This window comes from Ambystoma mexicanum, chromosome 5p (assembly GCF_040938575.1).
Source record: "Ambystoma mexicanum isolate Mex_15411 chromosome 5p, UKY_AmexF1_1, whole genome shotgun sequence".
Classification (NCBI taxonomy): Eukaryota; Metazoa; Chordata; class Amphibia; order Caudata; family Ambystomatidae; genus Ambystoma; species Ambystoma mexicanum.
Window position 1 is genome coordinate 20,364,623 of NC_090930.1, and position 26,853 is coordinate 20,391,475.

Consider the following 26,853-nt stretch of genomic DNA (forward strand, 5'->3'; position numbering starts at 1 on the left):
CAGAAGCACTAGCACATAAGGGATAAACGAATGCAATAATCGGATGCGGCCCCGGAAGCACTAGCACATAAGGGATAAATGAATGCAATAATCGGATGCGGCCCAGAAGCACTAGCACCTAAGATATAAACAAATACAATAATCGGATGCGGCCCCGAAAGCACAATCACATAAGAGATAAAGAAATGCATTAATCAGATGCAGCCCCAGAAGCACGAGCACATAAGAGATAAACTAATGCAACAATCAGATGCTGCCCCAGAAGCACTAGCACATAAGAGATAAACACATGCAATAATCGGATATGGCCCCAGAAGCACTAGCACATAAGAGATAAACTAATGTAATAATCGATTGCGGCCCCAGAAGCACTAGCACATAAGGGATAAACAAATGCAATAATCAGATGCAGCACCAGAAGCACTAGCACATAAGAGATAAACTAATGGAATTATCGGATGCGGCCCCAGAAGCACTAGCACATAAGAGATAAACTAATGTAATAATCAGAAGCGGCCCCCGAAGCACTAGCACATAAGAGATAAACTAATGCAATAATCAGATGCGGCCCCAGAAGCACGAGCACATAAGAGATAAACTAATGCAATAATCGGATGTGGCCCCAGAAGCACTAGCACATAAGAGATAAACACATGCAATAATCGGATACGGCCCCAGAAGCACTAGCACATAAGAGATAAACTAATGCACTAATCAGATGCAGCCCCAGAAGCATAGCACATAAGAGATAAACTAATGTAATAATTGGATGCGGCCCCATAAGCACTAGCACATAAGAGATAAACTAATCCAATAATCAGATGCGGCACCCGAAGCACTAGCACATAAGAGATAAACTAATGGAATTATCGGATGCGGCCCCAGAAGCACTAGCACATAAGAGATAAACTAATGTAATAATCAGAAGCGGCCCCAGAAGCACTAGCACATAAGAGATAAACTAATGTAATAATCGGATGCGGCCCAGAAGCACTAGCACATAAGAGATAAACAAATACAATAATCGGATGCGGCCCCGGAAGCACAAGCACATAAGAGATAAAGAAATGCATCAATCAGATGCAGCCCCAGAAGCACCAGCACATTAGAGATAAACACATGCAATAATCAGATGTGGCCCCAGAAGCACTGGCACATAAGAGATAAACTAATGCAATAATCAGAAGCAGCACCAGAAGCACTAGCACATAAGAGATAAACTAATGCAATAATCAGATGCGGCCCCAGAAGCACGAGCACATAACAGATAAACTAATGCAATAATCGGATGCAGCCCCAGAAGCACTAGCACATAAGAGATAAACTAATGCAATAATCAGATGCAGCACTAGAAGCACTAGCACATAAGAAATAAACTAATGGAATAATCGGATTAGGCCCCAGAAGCACTAGCACATAAGAGATAAACAAATGCAATAATCTGATGCGGTCCCAGAAGCACGAGCACATAACAGATAAACTAATGCAATACTCGGATGCAGCCCCAGAAGCACTAGCACATAAGAGATAAACTAATGCAATAATCAGATGCAGCACTAGAAGCACTAGCACATAAGAAATAAACTAATGGAATAATCGGATTAGGCCCCAGAAGCACTAGCACATAAGAGATAAACAAATGCAATAATCTGATGCGGTCCCACAAGCACTAGCACATAAGAGATAATCTAATGCAATAATCAGATGCAGCACCGGAAGCACTAGCACATAAGAGATAAACTAATGCAACAATCAGATGCTGCACCGAAGCACTAGCACATAAGAGATAAACACATGCAATAATCGGACACGGCCCCAGAAGCACTAGCACATAAGAGATAAACTAATGTAATAATCGGATGCGGCCCCAGAAGCCCTAGCACATAAGAGATAAACTAATGTAATAATTGAATGCGGCCCCAGAAGCACTAGCACATAAGAGATAAACACATGCAATAATCGGATATGGCCCCAGAAGCACTAGCACATAAGAGATAAACTAATGCAATTATCGAATGCGGCCCCAGAAGCACTAGCACATAAGAGATAAACTAATGCAATAATCGGATGTGGCCCCAGAAGCACTAGCACATAAGAGATAAACTAATGCAATAATCAGATGCAGCACCAGAAGCACTAGCTCATAAGAGATAAACTAATGCACTAATCAGATGCAGCCCCAGAAGCATAGCACATAACAGATAAACTAATGTAATAATTGGATGCGGCCCCAGAAGCATTGGCACATAAGAGATAAACTAATGTATTCATTGGATGCGGCCCCAGAAGCATTGGCACATAAGAGATAAACAAATGCAATAATCAGATGCGGCCCCATAAGCACTAGCACATAAGAGATAAACTAATGCAATAATCAGATGCGGCACCCGAAGCACTAGCACATAAGAGATAAACTAATTGAATTATCGGATGCGGCCCAGAAGCACTAGCACATAAGAGATAAACTAATGTAATAATCAGAAGCGGCCCCAGAAGCACTAGCACATAAGAGATAAACTAATGCAATAATCAGATGCAGCCCCAGAAGCACAAGCACATAAGAGATAAAAAATGCAATAATCGGATGCGGCCCAGAAGCACTAGCACATAAGAGATAAACTAATGCAATAATCAGATGCAGCCCCAGAAGCATAGCACATAAGAGATAAACTAATGTAATAATTGGATGCGGCCCCAGAAGCACTAGCACATAAGAGATAAACACATGCAATAATCGGATACGGCCCCAGAAGCACTAGCACATAAGAGATAAACTAATGCAATTATCGGATGCTGCCCCAGAAGCACTAGCACATAAGAGATAAACTAATGCAATAATCGGATGTGGCCCCAGAAGCACTAGCACATAAGAGATAAACTAATGCAATAATCAGATGCAGCACCAGAAGCACTAGCACATAAGAGATAAACTAATGCAACAATCAGATGCTGCACCCGAAGCACTAGCATATAAGAGATAAACACATGCAATAATCGGATACGGCCCCAGAAGCACTAGCACATAAGGGATAAACAAATGCAATAATCGGATGCGGCCCAGAAGCACTAGCACATAAGAGATAAACAAATGCAATAATCGGATGCGGCCCCAGAAGCACAAGCACATAAGAGATAAACTAATGCTCTAATCAGATGCAGCCCCAGAAGCACTAGCACATAAGAGATGAACTAATGCAATAATCAGATGCAGCCCAAGAAGCATAGCACATAAGAGATAAACTAATGTAATAATCGGATGCAGCCCCAGAAACCCTAGCACATAAGGGATAAACGAATGCAATAATCGGATTTGACCCCAGAAGCACTAGCACATAAGAGATAAACTAATGCAACAATCAGATGCTGCACCCGAAGCACTAGCACATAAGAGATAAACTAATGTAATAATTGGATGCGGCCCCAGAAGCACTAGCTCATAAGAGATAAAGACATGCAATAATCGGATACGGCCCCAGAAGCACTAGCACATAAGAGATAAACGAATGCAATTATCGGATGCGGCCCCAAAAGCACTAGCACATAATAGATAAACTAATGCAATAATCGGATGTGGCCCCAGAAGCACTAGCACATAAGAGATAAACTAATGCAATAATCAGATGCAGTACCAGAAGCACTAGCACATAAGAGATAAACTAATGCAATAATCAGATGCTGCACCCGAAGAACTAGCACATAAGAGATAAACACATGCAATAATCGGATACGGCCCCAGAAGCACTAGCACATAAGAGATAAACTAATGTAATAATCGGATGCGCCCCCAGAAGCACTAGCACATAAGGGATAAACTAATGCAATAATCGGATGCCGCCCAGAAGCACTAGCACATAAGAGATAAACTAATGCAATAATCAGATGCAGCCCCAGAAGCACTAGCATATAAGAGATAAACACATGCAATAATCGGATACGGCCCCAGAAGCACTAGCACATAAGGGATAAACAAATGCAATAATCGGATGCGGCCCAGAAGCACTAGCACATAAGAGATAAACAAATGCAATAATCGGATGCGGCCCCAGAAGCACAAGCACATAAGAGATAAACTAATGCACTAATCAGATGCAGCCCCAGAAGCACTAGCACATAAGAGATGAACTAATACAATAATCAGATGCAGCCCAAGAAGCATAGCACATAAGAGATAAACTAATGTAATAATCGGATGCGGCCCCAGAAACCCTAGCACATAAGGGATAAACGAATGCAATAATCGGATTTGACCCCAGAAGCACTAGCACATAAGAGATAAACTAATGCAACAATCAGATGCTGCACCCGAAGCACTAGCACATAAGAGATAAACTAATGTAATAATTGGATGCGGCCCCAGAAGCACTAGCTCATAAGAGATAAAGACATGCAATAATCGGATACGGCCCCAGAAGCACTAGCACATTAGAGATAAACTAATGCAATTATCGGATGCGGCCCCAAAAGCACTAGCACATAAGAGATAAACTAATGCAATAATCGGATGTGGCCCCAGAAGCACTAGCACATAAGAGATAAACTAATGCAATAATCAGATGCAGTACCAGAAGCACTAGCACATAAGAGATAAACTAATGCAATAATCAGATGCTGCACCCGAAGAACTAGCACATAAGAGATAAACACATGCAATAATCGGATACGGCCCCAGAAGCACTAGCACTTAAGAGATAAACTAATGTAATAATCGGATGCACCCCCAGAAGCACTAGCACATAAGGGATAAACTAATGCAATAATCGGATGCCGCCCAGAAGCACTAGCACATAAGAGATAAACTAATGCAATAATCAGATGCAGCCCCAGAAGCATAGCACATAAGAGATAAACTAATGTAATAATTGGATGCGGCCCCAGAAGCACTAGCACTTAAGAGATAAACACATGCAATAATCGGATACGGCCCCAGAAGCACTAGCACATAAGAGATAAACTAATGCAATTATCGGATGCAGCCCCAGAAGCACTAGCACATAAGAGATAAACTAATGCAATAATCGGATGTGGCCCCAGAAGCACTAGCACATAAGAGATAAACTAATGCAATAATCAGATGCAGCACCAGAAGCACTAGCACATAAGAGATAAACTAATGTAACAATCAGATGCTGCACCCGAAGCACTAGCACATAAGAGATAAACACATGCAATAATCGGATACGGCCCCAGAAGCACTAGCACATAAGAGATAAACTAATGCACTAATCGGATGCAGGCCCAGAAGCACTAGCACATAAGAGATGAACTAATGCAATAATCAGATGCAGCCCAAGAAGCATAGCACATAAGAGATAAACTAATGCAATAATCGGATGCGGCCCCAGAAGCACTAGCACATACGAGATAAACACATGCAATAATCGGATACGGCCCCAGAAGCACTAGCATATAAGAGATAAAGAAATGCATTAATCAGATGCAGCCCCAGAAGCACTAGCACATAAGAAATAAACACATGCAATATTCAGATGCGGCCCCAGAAGCACTGGCACATAAGAGATAAACTAATGCAATAATCAGAAGCAGCACCAGAAGCACTAGCACATAAGAGATAAACTAATGCAACAATCAGATGCTGCACCCGAAGCACTAGCACATAAGAGATAAACTAATGCAATAATCAGATGCGGCCCCAGAAGCACGAGCACATAACAGATAAACTAATGCAATAATCAGATGTGGCCCCAGAAGCACTAGCACATAAGAGATAAACTAATGCAATAATCAGATGCAGCAGCAGAAGCACTAGCACATAAGAAATAAAATAATGGAATAATCGGATTAGGCCCCAGAAGCACTAGCACATAAGAGATAAACAAATGCAATAATCTGATGCGGTCCCACAAGCACTAGCACATATAAGATAAACTAATGCAATAATCAGATGCAGCACCGGAAGCACTAGCACATAAGAGATAAACTAATGCAACAATCAGATGCTGCACCGAAGCACTAGCACATAAGAGATAAACACATGCAATAATCGGATACGGCCCCAGAAGCACTAGCACATAAGAGATAAACAAATGCAATGATCGGATGTGACCCCAGAAGCCCTAGCACATAAGGGATAAACGAATGCAACAATCAGATGCTACACCCGAAGCACTAGCACATAAGAGATAAACAAATGTAATAATTGGATGCGGCCCCAAAAGCACTAGCACATAAGAGATAAACAAATGCAATAATCGGGTGCGGCCCCAGAAGCACTACCATATAGGAGATGAACTAATGCAATTATCAGATGCAGCCCCAGAAGCATAGCACATAAGAAATAAACTAATGTAATAATCGGATGCGGCCCCAGAAGCACTAGCACATACAAGATAAACACATGCAATAATCGGATACGGCCCCAGAAGCACTAACATATAAGAGATAAAGAAATGCATTAATCAGATGCAGCCCCAGAAGCACTAGCACATAAGAGATAAACTTATGCAATAATCGGATGTGGCCCCAGAAGCACAAGCACATAAGAGATAAACTAATGCAATAATCAGATGCAGCACCAGAAGCACTAGCACATAAGAGATAAACTAATGCAACAATCAGAGGCTGCACCCGAAGCACTAGCACATAAGAGATAAACACATGCAATAATCAGATACAGCCCCAGAAGCACTAGCACATAAGGGATAAACAAATGCAATAATCGGATGTGGCCCAGAAGCACTAGCACATAAGAGATAAACAAATGCAATAATCGGATGCGGCCCCAGAAGCACAAGCACATAAGAGATAAACTAATGCACTAATCAGATGGAGCCCCAGAAGCACTAGCACATAAGAGATGAACTAATGCAATAATCAGATGCAGCCCAAGAAGCATAGCACATAAGAGATAAACTAATGTAATAATCGGATGCGGCCCCAGAAGCACTAGCACATACGAGATAAACACATGCAATAATCGGATACGGCCCCAGAAGCACTAGCATATAAGAGATAAAGAAATGCATTAATCAGATGCAGCCCCAGAAGCACTAGCACATAAGTAATAAACACATGCAATAATCAGATGCGGCCTCAGAAGCACTGGCACATAAGAGATAAACTAATGCAATAATCAGATGCGGCCCCAAAAGCACGAGCACATAAGAGATAAACACATGCAATAATCGGATGCGGCCCCAGAAGCACTAGCACATAAGAGATAAACTAATGTAATAATCGGATGCGGCCCCAGAAGCACTAGCACATAAGGGATAAACGAATGCAATAATCGGATGCGGCCCCGGAAGCACTAGCACATAAGGGATAAATGAATGCAATAATCGGATGCGGCCCAGAAGCACTAGCACCTAAGATATAAACAAATACAATAATCGGATGCGGCCCCGGAAGCACAAGCACATAAGAGATAAAGAAATGCATTAATCAGATGCAGCCCCAGAAGCACGAGCACATAAGAGATTAACTAATGCAATTATCAGATGCAGCCCCAGAAGCATAGCACATAAGAGATAAACTAATGTAATAATTGGATGCGGCCCCAGAAGCACTAGCACATAAGAGATAAACTTATGCAATAATCGGATGTGGCCCCAGAAGCACTAGCACATAAGAGATAAACTAATGCAATAATCAGATGCAGCACCAGAAGCAATAGCACATAAGAGATAAACTAATGCAACAATCAGATGCTGCACCCGAAGCACTAGCACATAAGAGATAAACACATGCAATAATCGGATACGGCCCCAGAAGCACTAGCACATAAGAGATAAACTAATGTAATAATCGGATGCACCCCCAGAAGCACTAGCACATAAGGGATAAATGAATGCAATAATCGGATGCGGCCCAGAAGCACTAGCACATAAGAGATAAACTAATGCAATAATCAGATGCAGCCCCAGAAGCATAGCACATAAGAGATAAACACATGCAATAATCGGATACGGCCCCAGAAGCACTAGCACATAAGAGATAAACTAATGCAATTATCGGATGCGGCCCCAGAAGCACTAGCACATAAGAGATAAACTAATGCAATAATCGGATGTGGCCCCAGAAGCACTAGTACATAAGAGATAAACTAATGTAATAATCAGATGCAGCACCAGAAGCACTAGCACATAAGAGATAAACTAATGCAACAATCAGATGCTGCACCCGAAGCACTAGCATATAAGAGATAAACACATGCAATAATCGGATACGGCCCCAGAAGCAATAGCACATAAGGGATAAACAAATGAAATAATCGGATGCGGCCCAGAAGCACTAGCACATAAGAGATAAACAAATGCAATAATCGGATGCGGCCCCGGAAGCACAAGCACATAAGAGATAAACTAATGCACTAATCAGATGCAGCCCCAGAAGCATAGCACATAAGAGATAAACTAATGTAATAATTGGATGCGGCCCCATAAGCACTAGCACATAAGAGATAAACTAATGCAATAATCAGATGCGGCACCCGAAGCACTAGCACATAAGAGATAAACTAATGGAATTATCAGATGCGGCCCCAGAAGCACTAGCACATAAGAGATAAACTAATGTAATAATCAGAAGCGGCCCCAGAAGCACTAGCACATAAGAGATAAACTAATGCAATAATCGGATGTGGCCCCAGAAGCACTAGCACATAAGAGATAAACACATGCAATAATCGGATACAGCCCCAGAAGCACTAGCACATAAGAGATAAACTAATGTAATAATCGGATGCGGCCCCAGAAGCACTAGCACATAAGAGATAAACAAATGCAATAATCGGATGCGGCCCCGGAAGCACAAGCACATAAGAGATAAACTAATGCACTAATCAGATGCAGCCCCAGAAGCATAGCACATAAGAGATAAACTAATGTAATAATTGGATGCGGCCCCATAAGCACTAGCACATAAGAGATAAAGTAATGCAATAATCAGATGCGGCACCCGAAGCACTAGCACATAAGAGATAAACTAATGGAATTATCGGATGCGGCCCCAGAAGCACTAGCACATAAGAGATAAACTAATGCAATAATCAGATGCGGCCCCAGAAGCACAAGCACATAAGAGATAAACTAATGCAATAATCGGATGTGGCCCCAGAAGCACTAGCACATAAGAGTTAAACACATGCAATAATCGGATACGGCCCCAGAAGCACTAGCACATAAGAGATAAACTAATGTAATAATCGGATGCAGCCCCAGAAGCACTAGCACATAAGGGATAAACGAATGCAATAATCGGATGCGGCCCAGAAGCACTAGCACATAAGAGATAAACAAATGCAATAATCGGATGCGGCCCCGGAAGCACAAGCACATAAGAGATAAAGAAATGCATTAATCTGATGCAGCCCCAGAAGCACTAGCACATAAGAGATAAACTAATGCAACAATCAGATGCTGCCCCCGAAGCACTAGCACATAAGAGATAAACACATGCAATAATCGGATACGGCCCCAGAAGCACTAGCACATAAGGGATAAACGAATGCAATAATCGGATACGGCCCCAGAAGCACTAGCACATAAGAGATAAACAAATGCAATAATCGGATGCGGCCCCGGAAGCACAAGCACATAAGAGATAAAGAAATGCATTAATCTGATGCAGCCCCAGAAGCACTAGCACATAAGAGATAAACTAATGCAACAATCAGATGCTGCCCCCGAAGCACTAGCACATAAGAGATAAACACATGCAATAATCGGATACGGCCCCAGAAGCACTAGCACATAAGGGATAAATGAATGCAATAATCGGATGTGACCCCAGAAGCACTAGCACATAAGAGATAAACTAATGCAACTATCAGATGCGGCCCCAGAAGCACTGGCACATAAGAGATAAACTAATGCAATAATCAGATGCAGCACCAGAAGCACTAGCACATAAGAGATAAACTAATGCAATAATCGGATGTGGCCCCGGAAGCACTAGCACATAAGAGATAAACTAATGCAACAATCAGATGCTGCACCCGAAGCACTAGCACATAAGAGATAAACACATGCAATAATCGGATACGGCCCCAGAAGCACTAGCACATAAGGGATAAATGAATGCAATAATCGGATACGGCCCCAGAAGCACTAGCACATAAGAGATAAACTAATGTAATAATCGGATGTGGCCCCAGAAGCACTAGCACATAAGGGATAAATGAATGCAATAATCGGATGTGACCCCAGAAGCACTAGCACATAAGAGATAAACTAATGCAACTATCAGATGCGGCCCCAGAAGCACTGGCACATAAGAGATAAACTAATGCAATAATCAGATGCAGCACCAGAAGCACTAGCACATAAGAGATAAACTAATGCAATAATCGGATGTGGCCCCGGAAGCACTAGCACATAAGAGATAAACTAATGCAACAATCAGATGCTGCACCCGAAGCACTAGCACATAAGAGATAAACACATGCAATAATCGGATGCGGCCCCAGAAGCACTAGCACATAAGAGATAAACTAATGTAATAATCGGATGCGGCCCCAGAAGCACTAGCACATAAGGGATAAACGAATGCAATAATCGGATGCGGCCCCGGAAGCACTAGCACATAAGGGATAAATGAATGCAATAATCGGATGCGGCCCAGAAGCACTAGCACCTAAGATATAAACAAATACAATAATCGGATGCGGCCCCGGAAGCACAAGCACATAAGAGATAAAGAAATGCATTAATCAGATGCAGCCCCAGAAGCACGAGCACATAAGAGATAAACTAATGCAACAATCAGATGCTGCCCCAGAAGCACTAGCACATAAGAGATAAACACATGCAATAATCGGATACGGCCCCAGAAGCACTAGCACATAAGAGATAAACTAATGTAATAATCGATTGCGGCCCCAGAAGCACTAGCACATAAGGGATAAACGAATGCAATAATCAGATGCAGCACCAGAAGCACTAGCACATAAGAGATAAACTAATGCACTAATCAGATGCAGCCCCAGAAGCACTAGCACATAAGAGATAAACTAATGTAATAATTGGATGCGGCCCCATAAGCACTAGCACATAAGAGATAAACTAATGCAATAATCAGATGCGGCACCCGAAGCACTAGCACATAAGAGATAAACTAATGGAATTATCGGATGCGGCCCCAGAAGCACTAGCACATAAGAGATAAACTAATGTAATAATCAGAAGCGGCCCCCGAAGCACTAGCACATAAGAGATAAACTAATGCAATAATCAGATGCGGCCCCAGAAGCACGAGCACATAAGAGATAAACTAATGCAATAATCGGATGTGGCCCCAGAAGCACTAGCACATAAGAGATAAACACATGCAATAATCGGATACGGCCCCAGAAGCACTAGCACATAAGAGATAAACTAACGTAATAATCGGATGCAGCCCCAGAAGCACTAGCACATAAGGGATAAACGAATGCAATAATCGGATGCGGCCCAGAAGCACTAGCACATAAGAGATAAACAAATGCAATAATCGGATGCGGCCCCAGAAGCACTAGCACATAAGAGATAAACACATGCAATAATCGGATACGGCCCCAGAAGCACTAGCACATAAGAGATAAACTAATGTAATAATCGGATGCAGCCCCAGAAGCACTAGCACATGAGGGATAAACGAATGCAATAATCGGATGCGGCCCAGAAGCACTAGCACATAAGAGATAAACAAATGCAATAATCGGATGCGACCCCGGAAGCACAAGCACATAAGAGATAAAGAAATCCATTAATCAGATGCAGCCCCAGAAGCACTAGCACATAAGAGATAAACTAATGCAACAATCAGATGCTGCCCCCGAAGCACTAGCACATAAGAGATAAACACATGCAATAATCGGATACGGCCCCAGAAGCACTAGCACATAAGAGATAAACTAATGTAATAATCGGATGCGGCCCCAGAAGCACTAGCACATAAGGGATAAACAAATGCAATAATCGGATGTGGCCCCAGAAGCACTAGCACATAAGAGATAAACTAATGCAATAATCAGATGCCGCACCAGAAGCACTAGCACATAAGAGATAAACTAATGCAACAATCAGATGCTGCACCCGAAGCACTAGCACATAAGAGATAAACACATGCAATAATCGGATACGGCCCCAGAAGCACTAGCACATAAGAGATAAACTAATGTAATAATCGGATGCGGCCCCAGAAGCACTAGCACATAAGGGATAAACGAATGCAATAATCGGATGCGGCCCCGGAAGCACTAGCACATAAGGGATAAATGAATGCAATAATCGGATGCAGCCCAGAAGCACTAGCACCTAAAATATAAACAAATACAATAATCGGATGCAGCCCCGGAAGCACAAGCACATAAGAGATAAAGAAATGCATTAATCAGATGCAGCCCCAGAAGCACTAGCACATAAGAGATAAACTAATGCAACAATCAGATGCTGCCCCCGAAGCACTAGCACATAAGAGATAAACACATGCAATAATCGGATACGGCCCCAGAAGCACTAGCACATAAGAGATAAACTAATGTAATAATCGATTGCGGCCCCAGAAGCACTAGCACATAAGGGATAAACGCATGCAATAATCAGATGCAGCACCAGAAGCATTAGCACATAAGAGATAAACTAATGCAACAATCAGATGCTGCACCCGAAGCACTAGCACATAAGAGATAAACGCATGCAATAATCGGATACGGCCCCAGAAGCACTAGCACATAAGGGATAAACGAATGCAATAATCGGATGCGGCCCCGGAAGCACTAGCAAATAAGGGATAAACGAATGCAATAATCGGATGCGGCCCAGAAGCGCTAGCACATAAGAGATAAACAAATACAATAATCGGATGCGGCCCCGGAAGCACAAGCACATAAGAGATAAAGAAATGCATCAATCAGATGCAGCCCCAGAAGCACCAGCACATTAGAGATAAACACATGCAATATTCAGATGCGGCCCCAGAAGCATTAGCACATAAGAGATAAACTAATGCAATAATCAGATGCGGCCCCAGAAGCACGAGCACATAACAGATAAACTAATGCAATACTCGGATGCAGCCCCAGAAGCACTAGCACATAAGAGATAAACTAATGCAATAATCAGATGCAGCACTAGAAGCACTAGCACATAAGAAATAAACTAATGGAATAATCGGATTAGGCCCCAGAAGCACTAGCACATGAGGGATAAACAAATGCAATAATCGGATGCGGCCCCAGAAGCCCTAGCACATAAGGGATAAACAAATGCAATAATCGGATTTGACCCCAGAAGCACTAGCACATAAGAGATAAACTAATGCAACAATCAGATGCTGCACTAGAAGCACTAGCACATAAGAAATAAACTAATGGAATAATCGGATTAGGCCCCAGAAGCACTAGCACATGAGAGATAAACAAATGCAATAATCTGATGCGGTCCCACAAGCACTAGCACATAAGAGATAATCTAATGCAATAATCAGATGCAGCACCGGAAGCACTAGCACATAAGAGATAAACTAATGCAACAATCAGATGCTGCACCGAAGCACTAGCACATAAGAGATAAACTAATGTAATAATCGGATGCGGCCCCAGAAGCACTAGCACATAAGAGATAAACTAATGTAATAATTGGATGCGACCCCAGAAGCACTAGCACATAAGAGATAAACACATGCAATAATCGGATACGGCCCCAGAAGCACTAGCACATAAGAGATAAACTAATGCAATTATCGGATGCGGCCCCAAAAGCACTAGCACATAAGAGATAAACAAATGCAATAATCGGATGCGGCCCCGGAAGCACAAGCACATAAGAGATAAACTAATGCACTAATCAGATGCAGCCCCAGAAGCATAGCACATAAGAGATAAACTAATGTAATAATTGGATGCGGCCCCATAAGCACTAGCACATAAGAGATAAACTAATGCAATAATCAGATGCGGCACCCGAAGCACTAGCACATAAGAGATAAACTAATGGAATTATCAGATGCGGCCCCAGAAGCACTAGCACATAAGAGATAAACTAATGTAATAATCAGAAGCGGCCCCAGAAGCACTAGCACATAAGAGATAAACTAATGCAATAATCGGATGTGGCCCCAGAAGCACTAGCACATAAGAGATAAACACATGCAATAATCGGATACAGCCCCAGAAGCACTAGCACATAAGAGATAAACTAATGTAATAATCGGATGCGGCCCCAGAAGCACTAGCACATAAGAGATAAACAAATGCAATAATCGGATGCGGCCCCGGAAGCACAAGCACATAAGAGATAAACTAATGCACTAATCAGATGCAGCCCCAGAAGCATAGCACATAAGAGATAAACTAATGTAATAATTGGATGCGGCCCCATAAGCACTAGCACATAAGAGATAAAGTAATGCAATAATCAGATGCGGCACCCGAAGCACTAGCACATAAGAGATAAACTAATGGAATTATCGGATGCGGCCCCAGAAGCACTAGCACATAAGAGATAAACTAATGCAATAATCAGATGCGGCCCCAGAAGCACAAGCACATAAGAGATAAACTAATGCAATAATCGGATGTGGCCCCAGAAGCACTAGCACATAAGAGTTAAACACATGCAATAATCGGATACGGCCCCAGAAGCACTAGCACATAAGAGATAAACTAATGTAATAATCGGATGCAGCCCCAGAAGCACTAGCACATAAGGGATAAACGAATGCAATAATCGGATGCGGCCCAGAAGCACTAGCACATAAGAGATAAACAAATGCAATAATCGGATGCGGCCCCGGAAGCACAAGCACATAAGAGATAAAGAAATGCATTAATCTGATGCAGCCCCAGAAGCACTAGCACATAAGAGATAAACTAATGCAACAATCAGATGCTGCCCCCGAAGCACTAGCACATAAGAGATAAACACATGCAATAATCGGATACGGCCCCAGAAGCACTAGCACATAAGGGATAAACGAATGCAATAATCGGATACGGCCCCAGAAGCACTAGCACATAAGAGATAAACTAATGTAATAATCGGATGCGGCCCCAGAAGCACTAGCACATAAGGGATAAATGAATGCAATAATCGGATGTGACCCCAGAAGCACTAGCACATAAGAGATAAACTAATGCAACTATCAGATGCGGCCCCAGAAGCACTGGCACATAAGAGATAAACTAATGCAATAATCAGATGCAGCACCAGAAGCACTAGCACATAAGAGATAAACTAATGCAATAATCGGATGTGGCCCCGGAAGCACTAGCACATAAGAGATAAACTAATGCAACAATCAGATGCTGCACCCGAAGCACTAGCACATAAGAGATAAACACATGCAATAATCGGATACGGCCCCAGAAGCACTAGCACATAAGGGATAAATGAATGCAATAATCGGATACGGCCCCAGAAGCACTAGCACATAAGAGATAAACTAATGTAATAATCGGATGCGGCCCCAGAAGCACTAGCACATAAGGGATAAATGAATGCAATAATCGGATGTGACCCCAGAAGCACTAGCACATAAGAGATAAACTAATGCAACTATCAGATGCGGCCCCAGAAGCACTGGCACATAAGAGATAAACTAATGCAATAATCAGATGCAGCACCAGAAGCACTAGCACATAAGAGATAAACTAATGCAATAATCGGATGTGGCCCCGGAAGCACTAGCACATAAGAGATAAACTAATGCAACAATCAGATGCTGCACCCGAAGCACTAGCACATAAGAGATAAACACATGCAATAATCGGATGCGGCCCCAGAAGCACTAGCACATAAGAGATAAACTAATGTAATAATCGGATGCGGCCCCAGAAGCACTAGCACATAAGGGATAAACGAATGCAATAATCGGATGCGGCCCCGGAAGCACTAGCACATAAGGGATAAATGAATGCAATAATCGGATGCGGCCCAGAAGCACTAGCACCTAAGATATAAACAAATACAATAATCGGATGCGGCCCCGGAAGCACAAGCACATAAGAGATAAAGAAATGCATTAATCAGATGCAGCCCCAGAAGCACGAGCACATAAGAGATAAACTAATGCAACAATCAGATGCTGCCCCAGAAGCACTAGCACATAAGAGATAAACACATGCAATAATCGGATACGGCCCCAGAAGCACTAGCACATAAGAGATAAACTAATGTAATAATCGATTGCGGCCCCAGAAGCACTAGCACATAAGGGATAAACGAATGCAATAATCAGATGCAGCACCAGAAGCACTAGCACATAAGAGATAAACTAATGCACTAATCAGATGCAGCCCCAGAAGCACTAGCACATAAGAGATAAACTAATGTAATAATTGGATGCGGCCCCATAAGCACTAGCACATAAGAGATAAACTAATGCAATAATCAGATGCGGCACCCGAAGCACTAGCACATAAGAGATAAACTAATGGAATTATCGGATGCGGCCCCAGAAGCACTAGCACATAAGAGATAAACTAATGTAATAATCAGAAGCGGCCCCCGAAGCACTAGCACATAAGAGATAAACTAATGCAATAATCAGATGCGGCCCCAGAAGCACGAGCACATAAGAGATAAACTAATGCAATAATCGGATGTGGCCCCAGAAGCACTAGCACATAAGAGATAAACACATGCAATAATCGGATACGGCCCCAGAAGCACTAGCACATAAGAGATAAACTAACGTAATAATCGGATGCAGCCCCAGAAGCACTAGCACATAAGGGATAAACGAATGCAATAATCGGATGCGGCCCAGAAGCACTAGCACATAAGAGATAAACAAATGCAATAATCGGATGCGGCCCCAGAAGCACTAGCACATAAGAGATAAACACATGCAATAATCGGATACGGCCCCAGAAGCACTAGCACATAAGAGATAAACTAATGTAATAATCGGATGCAGCCCCAGAAGCACTAGCACATGAGGGATAAACGAATGCAATAATCGGATGCGGCCCAGAAGCACTAGCACATAAGAGATAAACAAATGCAATAATCGGATGCGACCCCGGAAGCACAAGCACATAAGAGATAAAGAAATCCATTAATCAGATGCAGCCCCAGAAGCACTAGCACATAAGAGATAAACTAATGCAACAATCAGATGCTGCCCCCGAAGCACTAGCACATAAGAGATAAACACATGCAATAATCGGATACGGCCCCAGAAGCACTAGCACATAAGAGATAAACTAATGTAATAATCGGATGCGGCCCCAGAAGCACTAGCACATAAGGGATAAACAAATGCAATAATCGGATGTGGCCCCAGAAGCACTAGCACATAAGAGATAAACTAATGCAATAATCAGATGCCGCACCAGAAGCACTAGCACATAAGAGATAAACTAATGCAACAATCAGATGCTGCACCCGAAGCACTAGCACATAAGAGATAAACACATGCAATAATCGGATACGGCCCCAGAAGCACTAGCACATAAGAGATAAACTAATGTAATAATCGGATGCGGCCCCAGAAGCACTAGCACATAAGGGATAAACGAATGCAATAATCGGATGCGGCCCCGGAAGCACTAGCACATAAGGGATAAATGAATGCAATAATCGGATGCAGCCCAGAAGCACTAGCACCTAAAATATAAACAAATACAATAATCGGATGCGGCCCCGGAAGCACAAGCACATAAGAGATAAAGAAATGCATTAATCAGATGCAGCCCCAGAAGCACTAGCACATAAGAGATAAACTAATGCAACAATCAGATGCTGCCCCCGAAGCACTAGCACATAAGAGATAAACACATGCAATAATCGGATACGGCCCCAGAAGCACTAGCACATAAGAGATGAACTAATGTAATAATCGATTGCGGCCCCAGAAGCACTAGCACATAAGGGATAAACGCATGCAATAATCAGATGCAGCACCAGAAGCATTAGCACATAAGAGATAAACTAATGCAACAATCAGATGCTGCACCCGAAGCACTAGCACATAAGAGATAAACGCATGCAATAATCGGATACGGCCCCAGAAGCACTAGCACATAAGGGATAAACGAATGCAATAATCGGATGCGGCCCCGGAAGCACTAGCAAATAAGGGATAAACGAATGCAATAATCGGATGCGGCCCAGAAGCGCTAGCACATAAGAGATAAACAAATACAATAATCGGATGCGGCCCCGGAAGCACAAGCACATAAGAGATAAAGAAATGCATCAATCAGATGCAGCCCCAGAAGCACCAGCACATTAGAGATAAACACATGCAATATTCAGATGCGGCCCCAGAAGCATTAGCACATAAGAGATAAACTAATGCAATAATCAGATGCGGCCCCAGAAGCACGAGCACATAACAGATAAACTAATGCAATACTCGGATGCAGCCCCAGAAGCACTAGCACATAAGAGATAAACTAATGCAATAATCAGATGCAGCACTAGAAGCACTAGCACATAAGAAATAAACTAATGGAATAATCGGATTAGGCCCCAGAAGCACTAGCACATGAGGGATAAACAAATGCAATAATCGGATGCGGCCCCAGAAGCCCTAGCACATAAGGGATAAACAAATGCAATAATCGGATTTGACCCCAGAAGCACTAGCACATAAGAGATAAACTAATGCAACAATCAGATGCTGCACTAGAAGCACTAGCACATAAGAAATAAACTAATGGAATAATCGGATTAGGCCCCAGAAGCACTAGCACATGAGAGATAAACAAATGCAATAATCTGATGCGGTCCCACAAGCACTAGCACATAAGAGATAATCTAATGCAATAATCAGATGCAGCACCGGAAGCACTAGCACATAAGAGATAAACTAATGCAACAATCAGATGCTGCACCGAAGCACTAGCACATAAGAGATAAACTAATGTAATAATCGGATGCGGCCCCAGAAGCACTAGCACATAAGAGATAAACTAATGTAATAATTGGATGCGACCCCAGAAGCACTAGCACATAAGAGATAAACACATGCAATAATCGGATACGGCCCCAGAAGCACTAGCACATAAGAGATAAACTAATGCAATTATCGGATGCGGCCCCAAAAGCACTAGCACATAAGAGATAAACTTATGCAATAATCGGATGTGGCCCCAGAAGCACTAGCACATAAGAGATAAACTAATGCAACAATCAGATGCTGCACCCGAAGCACTAGCACATAAGAGATAAACACATGCAATAATCGGATACGGCCCCAGAAGCACTAGCACAGAAGAGATAAACTAATGCAATTATCGGATGCGGACCCGGAAGCACAAGCACATAAGAGATAAACTAATGCAATAATCAGATGCAGCACCAGAAGCACTAGCACATAAGAGATAAACTAATGCAACAATCAGATGCTGCACCTGAAGCACTAGCACATAAGAGATAAACACATGCAATAATCGGATACGGCCCCAGAAGCACTAGCACATAAGAGATAAACTAATGTAATAATCGGATGCGGCCCAGAAGCACTAGCACATAAGAGATAAACAAATACAATAATCGGATGCGGCCCCGGAAGCACGAGCACATAAGAGATAAAGAAATGCATCAATCAGATGCAGCCCCAGAAGCACCAGCACATTAGAGATAAACACATGCAATAATCAGATGTGGCCCCAGAAGCACTGGCACATAAGAGATAAACTACTGCAATAATCAGAAGCAGCACCAGAAGCACTAGCACATAAGAGATAAACTAATGCAATAATCAGATGCAGCACCGGAAGCACTAGCACATAAGAGATAAACTAATGCAATAATCTGATGCGGTCCCACAAGCACTAGCACATAAGAGATAATCTAATGCAATAATCAGATGCAGCACCGGAAGCACTAGCACATAAGAGATAAACTAATGCAACAATCAGATGCTGCACCGAAGCACTAGCACATAAGAGATAAACACATGCAATAATCGGACACGGCCCCAGAAGCACTAGCACATAAGAGATAAACTAATGTAATAATCGGATGCGGCCCCAGAAGCCCTAGCACATAAGAGATAAATTAATGTAATAATTGAATACGGCCCCAGACGCACTAGCACATAAGAGATAAACACATGCAATAATCGGATACAGCCCCAGAAGAACTAGCACATAAGAGATAAACTAATGCAATAATCGGATGTGGCCCCAGAAGCACTAGCACATAAGAGATAAACTAATGCAATAATTGAATACGGCCCCAGAAGCACTAGCACATAAGAGATAAACACATGCAATAATCGGATACAGCCCCAGAAGAACTAGCACATAAGAGATAAACTAATGCAATTATCGGTTGCGGCCCCAAAAGCACTAGCACATAAGAGATAAACTTATGCAATAATCGAATGTGGCCCCAGAAGCACTAGCACATAAGAGATAAACTAATGCAATAATCAGATGCAGCACTAGAAGCACTAGCACATAAGAAATAAACTAATGGAATAATCGGATTAGGCCCCAGAAGCACTAGCACATGAGAGATAAACAAATGCAATAATCTGATGCGGTCCCACAAGCACTAGCACATAAGAGATAATCTAATGCAATAATCAGATGCAGCACCGGAAGCACTAGCACATAAGAGATAAACTAATGCAACAATCAGATGCTGCACCGAAGCACTAGCACATAAGAGATAAACTAATGTAATAATCGGATGCGGCCCCAGAAGCACTAGCACATAAGAGATAAACTAATGTAATAATTGGATGCGACCCCAGAAGCACTAGCACATAAGAGATAAACACATGCAATAATCGGATACGGCCCCAGAAGCACTAGCACATAAGAGATAAACTAATGCAATTATCGGATGCGGCCCCAAAAGCACTAGCACATAAGAGATAAACTCATGCAATAATCGGATGTGGCCCCAGAAGCACTAGCACATAAGAGATAAACTAATGCAACAATCAGATGCTGCACCCGAAGCACTAGCACATAAGAGATAAACACATGCAATAATCGGATACGGCCCCAGAAGCACTAGCACATAAGAGATAAACTAATGCAATTATCGGATGCGGACCCGGAAGCACAAGCACATAAGAGATAAACTAATGCAATAATCAGATGCAGCACCAGAAGCACTAGCACATAAGAGATAAACTAATGCAACAATCAGATGCTGCACCTGAAGCACTAGCACATAAGAGATAAACACATGCAATAATCGGATACGGCCCCAGAAGCACTAGCACATAAGAGATAAACTAATGTAATAATCGGATGTGGCCCCAGAAGCACTAGCACATAAGAGATAAACAAATACAATAATCGGATGCGGCCCCGGAAGCACAAGCACATAAGAGATAAAGAAATGCATCAATCAGATGCAGCCCCAGAAGCACCAGCACATTAGAGATAAACACATGCAATAATCAGATGTGGCCCCAGAAGCACTGGCACATAAGAGATAAACTAATGCAATAATCAGAAGCAGCACCAGAAGCACTAGCACATAAGAGATAAACTAATGCAATAATCAGATGCAGCACCGGAAGCACTAGCACATAAGAGATAAACTAATGCAATAATCTGATGCGGTCCCACAAGCACTAGCACATAAGAGATAATCTAATGCAATAATCAGATGCAGCACCGGAAGCACTAGCACATAAGAGATAAACTAATGCAACAATCAGATGCTGCACCGAAGCACTAGCACATAAGAGATAAACACATGCAATAATCGGACACGGCCCCAGAAGCACTAGCACATAAGAGATAAACTAATGTAATAATCGGATGCGGCCCCAGAAGCCCTAGCACATAAGAGATAAACTAATGTAATAATTGAATACGGCCCCAGAAGCACTAGCACATAAGAGATAAACACATGCAATAATCGGATACAGCCCCAGAAGAACTAGCACATAAGAGATAAACTAATGCAATTATCGGTTGCGGCCCCAAAAGCACTAGCACATAAGAGATAAACTTATGCAATAATCGGATTTGGCCCCAGAAGCACTAGCACATAAGAGATAAACTAATGCAATAATCAGATGCAGCACCAGAAGCACTAGCACATAAGAGATAAACTAATGCAACAATCAGATGCTGCACCCGAAGCACTAGCACATAAGAGATAAACACATGCAATAATCGGATACGGCCCCAGAAGCACTAGCACATAAGAGATAAACTAATGTAATAATCGGATGCGCCCCCAGAAGCACTAGCACATAAGGGATAAACAAATGCAATAATCGGATGCGACCCAGAAGCACTAGCACATAAGAGATAAACACATGCAATAATCGGATATGGCCCCAGAAGCACTAACACATAAGAGATAAACTAATGCAATTATCGGATGCGGCCCCAGAAGCACTAGCACATAAGGGATAAACTAATGCAATAATCAGATGCAGCACCAGAAGCACTAGCACATAAGAGATAAACACATGCAATAATCGGATACGGCCCCAGAAGCACTAGCCCATAAGGGATAAACAAATGTGCAATAATCGGATGCGGCTCAGAAGCACTAGCACATAAGAGATAAACAAGTGCAATCATCGGATGCGGACCCGGAAGCACAAGCACATAAGAGATAAACTAATGCACTAATCAGATGCAGCCCCAGAAGCATAGCACATAACAGATAAACTAATGTAATAATTGGATGCGGCCCCAGAAGCATTAGCACATAAGAGATAAACTAATGTATTCATTGGATGCGGCCCCAGAAGCACTGGCACATAAGAGATAAACAAATGCAATAATCAGATGCGGCCCCATAAGCACTAGCACATAAGAGATAAACTAATGCAATAATCAGATGCGGCACCCGAAGCACTAGCACATAAGAGATAAACTAATTGAATTATCGGATGCGGCCCAGAAGCACTAGCACATAAGAGATAAACTAATGCAAAAATCAGATGCTGCACCCGAAGCACTAGCACATAAGAGATAAACTAATGTAATAATCAGAAGCGGCCCCAGAAGCACTAGCACATAAGAGATAAACTAATGCAATAATCAGATGCAGCCCCAGAAGCACAAGCACATAAGAGATAAACAAATGCAATAATCGGATGCGGCCCAGAAGCACTAGCACATAAGAGATAAACTAATGCAATAATCAGATGCAGCCCCAGAAACATAGCACATAAGAGATAAACTAATGTAATAATTAGATGCGGCCCCAGAATCACTAGCACATAAGAGATAAACACATGCAATAATCGGATTCGGCCCCAGAAGCACTAGCACATAAGAGATAAACTAATGCAATTATCGGATGCGGCCCCAGAAGCACTAGCACATAAGAGATAAACTAATGCAATAATCGGATGTGGCCCCAGAAGCACTAGCACATAAGAGATAAACTATTGCAATAATCAGATGCAGCACCAGAAGCACTAGCACATAAGAGATAAACTAATGCAACAATCAGATGCTGCACCCGAAGCACTAGCATATAAGAGATAAACACATGCAATAATCGGATACGGCCCCAGAAGCACTAGCACATAAGAGATAAACTAATGCAATTATCGGATGCGGCCCCAAAAGCACTAGCACATAAGAGATAAACTTATGCAATAATCGGATGTGGCCCCAGAAGCACTAGCACATAAGAGATAAACTAATGCAACAATCAGATGCTGCACCCGAAGCACTAGCACATAAGAGATAAACACATGCAATAATCGGATACGGCCCCAGAAGCACTAGCACATAAGAGATAAACTAATGCAATTATCGGATGCGGACCCGGAAGCACAAGCACATAAGAGATAAACTAATGCAATAATCAGATGCAGCACCAGAAGCACTAGCACATAAGAGATAAACTAATGCAACAATCAGATGCTGCACCTGAAGCACTAGCACATAAGAGATAAACACATGCAATAATCGGATACGGCCCCAGAAGCACTAGCACATAAGAGATAAACTAATGTAATAATCGGATGCGTCCCAGAAGCACTAGCACATAAGAGATAAACAAATACAATAATCGGATGCGGCCCCGGAAGCACAAGCACATAAGAGATAAAGAAATGCATCAATCAGATGCAGCCCCAGAAGCACCAGCACATTAGAGATAAACACATGCAATAATCAGATGTGGCCCCAGAAGCACTGGCACATAAGAGATAAACTAATGCAATAATCAGAAGCAGCACCAGAAGCACTAGCACATAAGAGATAAACTAATGCAATAATCAGATGCAGCACCGGAAGCACTAGCACATAAGAGATAAACTAATGCAATAATCTGATGCGGTCCCACAAGCACTAGCACATAAGAGATAATCTAATGCAATAATCAGATGCAGCACCGGAAGCACTAGCACATAAGAGATAAACTAATGCAACAATCAGATGCTGCACCGAAGCACTAGCACATAAGAGATAAACACATGCAATAATCGGACACGGCCCCAGAAGCACTAGCACATAAGAGATAAACTAATGTAATAATCGGATGCGGCCCCAGAAGCCCTAGCACATAAGAGATAAACTAATGTAATAATTGAATACGGCCCCAGAAGCACTAGCACATAAGAGATAAACACATGCAATAATCGGATACAGCCCCAGAAGAACTAGCACATAAGAGATAAACTAATGCAATTATCGGTTGCGGCCCCAAAAGCACTAGCACATAAGAGATAAACTTATGCAATAATCGGATGTGGCCCCAGAAGCACTAGCACATAAGAGATAAACTAATGCAATAATCAGATGCAGCACCAGAAGCACTAGCACATAAGAGATAAACTAATGCAACAATCAGATGCTGCACCCGAAGCACTAGCACATAAGAGATAAACACATGCAATAATCGGATACGGCCCCAGAAGCACTCGCACATCAGAGATAAACTAATGTAATAATCGCATGCGCCCCCAGAAGCACTAGCACATAAGGGATAAACAAATGCAATAATCGAATGCGACCCAGAAGCACTAGCACATAAGAGATAAACACATGCAATAATCGGATATGGCCCCAGAAGCACTAGCACATAAGAGATAAACTAATGCAATTATCGGATGCGGCCCCAGAAGCACTAGCACATAAGGGATAAACTAATGCAATAATCAGATGCAGCACCAGAAGCACTAGCACATAAGAGATAAACACATGCAATAATCGGATACGGCCCCAGAAGCACTAGCCCATAAGGGATAAACAAATGTGCAATAATCGGATGCGGCTCAGAAGCACTAGCACATAAGAGATAAACAAGTGCAATCATCGGATGCGGACCCGGAAGCACAAGCACATAAGAGATAAACTAATGCACTAATCAGATGCAGCCCCAGAAGCATAGCACATAACAGATAAACTAATGTAATAATTGGATGCGGCCCCAGAAGCATTAGCACATAAGAGATAAACTAATGTATTCATTGGATGCAGCCCCAGAAGCACTGGCACATAAGAGATAAACAAATGCAATAATCAGATGCGGCCCCATAAGCACTAGCACATAAGAGATAAACTAATGCAATAATCAGATGCGGCACCCGAAGCACTAGCACATAAGAGATAAACTAATTGAATTATCGGATGCGGCCCAGAAGCACTAGCACATAAGAGATAAACTAATGCAACAATCAGATGCTGCACCCGAAGCACTAGCACATAAGAGATAAACTAATGTAATAATCAGAAGCGGCCCCAGAAGCACTAGCACATAAGAGATAAACTAATGCAATAATCAGATGCAGCCCCAGAAGCACAAGCACATAAGAGATAAACAAATGCAATAATCGGATGCGGCCCAGAAGCACTAGCACATAAGAGATAAACTAATGCAATAATCAGATGCAGCCCCAGAAACATAGCACATAAGAGATAAACTAATGTAATAATTAGATGCGGCCCCAGAAGCACTAGCACATAAGAGATAAACACATGCAATAATCGGATTCGGCCCCAGAAGCACTAGCACATAAGAGATAAACTAATGCAATTATCGGATGCGGCCCCAGAAGCACTAGCACATAAGAGATAAACTAATGCAATAATCGGATGTGGCCCCAGAAGCACTAGCACATAAGAGATAAACTATTGCAATAATCAGATGCAGCACCAGAAGCACTAGCACATAAGAGATAAACTAATGCAACAATCAGATGCTGCACCCGAAGCACTAGCATATAAGAGATAAACACATGCAATAATCGGATACGGCCCCAGAAGCACTAGCACATAAGGGATAAACAAATGCAATAATCGGATGCGGCCCAGAAGCACTAGCACATAAGAGATAAACAAATGCAATAATCGGATGTGGCCCCAGAAGCACAAGCACATAAGAGATAACCTAATGCACTAATCAGATGCAGCCCCAGAAGCACTAGCACATAAGAGATGAACTAATGCAATAATCAGATGCAGCCCAAGAAGCATAGCACATAAGAGATAAACTAATGTAATAATCGGATGCAGCCACAGAAACCCTAGCACATAAGGGATAAACGAATGCAATAATCGGATTTGACCCCAGAAGCACTAGCACATAAGAGATAAACTAATGCAACAATCAGATGCTGCACCCGAAGCACTAGCACATAAGAGATAAACTAATGTAATAATTGGATGCGGCCCCAGAAGCACCAGCTCATAAGAGATAAAGACATGCAATAATCGGATACGGCCCCAGAAGCACTAGCACATAAGAGATAAACTAATGCAATTATCGGATGCGGCCCCAAAAGCACTAGCACATAAAAGATAAACTAATGCAATAATCGGATGTGGCCCCAGAAGCACTAGCACAAAAGAGATAAACTAATGCAATAATCAGATGCAGTACCAGAAGCACTAGCACATAAGAGATAAACTAATGCAATAATCAGATGCTGCACCCGAAGAACTAGCACATAAGAGATAAACACATGCAATAATCGGATACGGCCCCAGAAGCACTAGCACATAAGAGATAAACT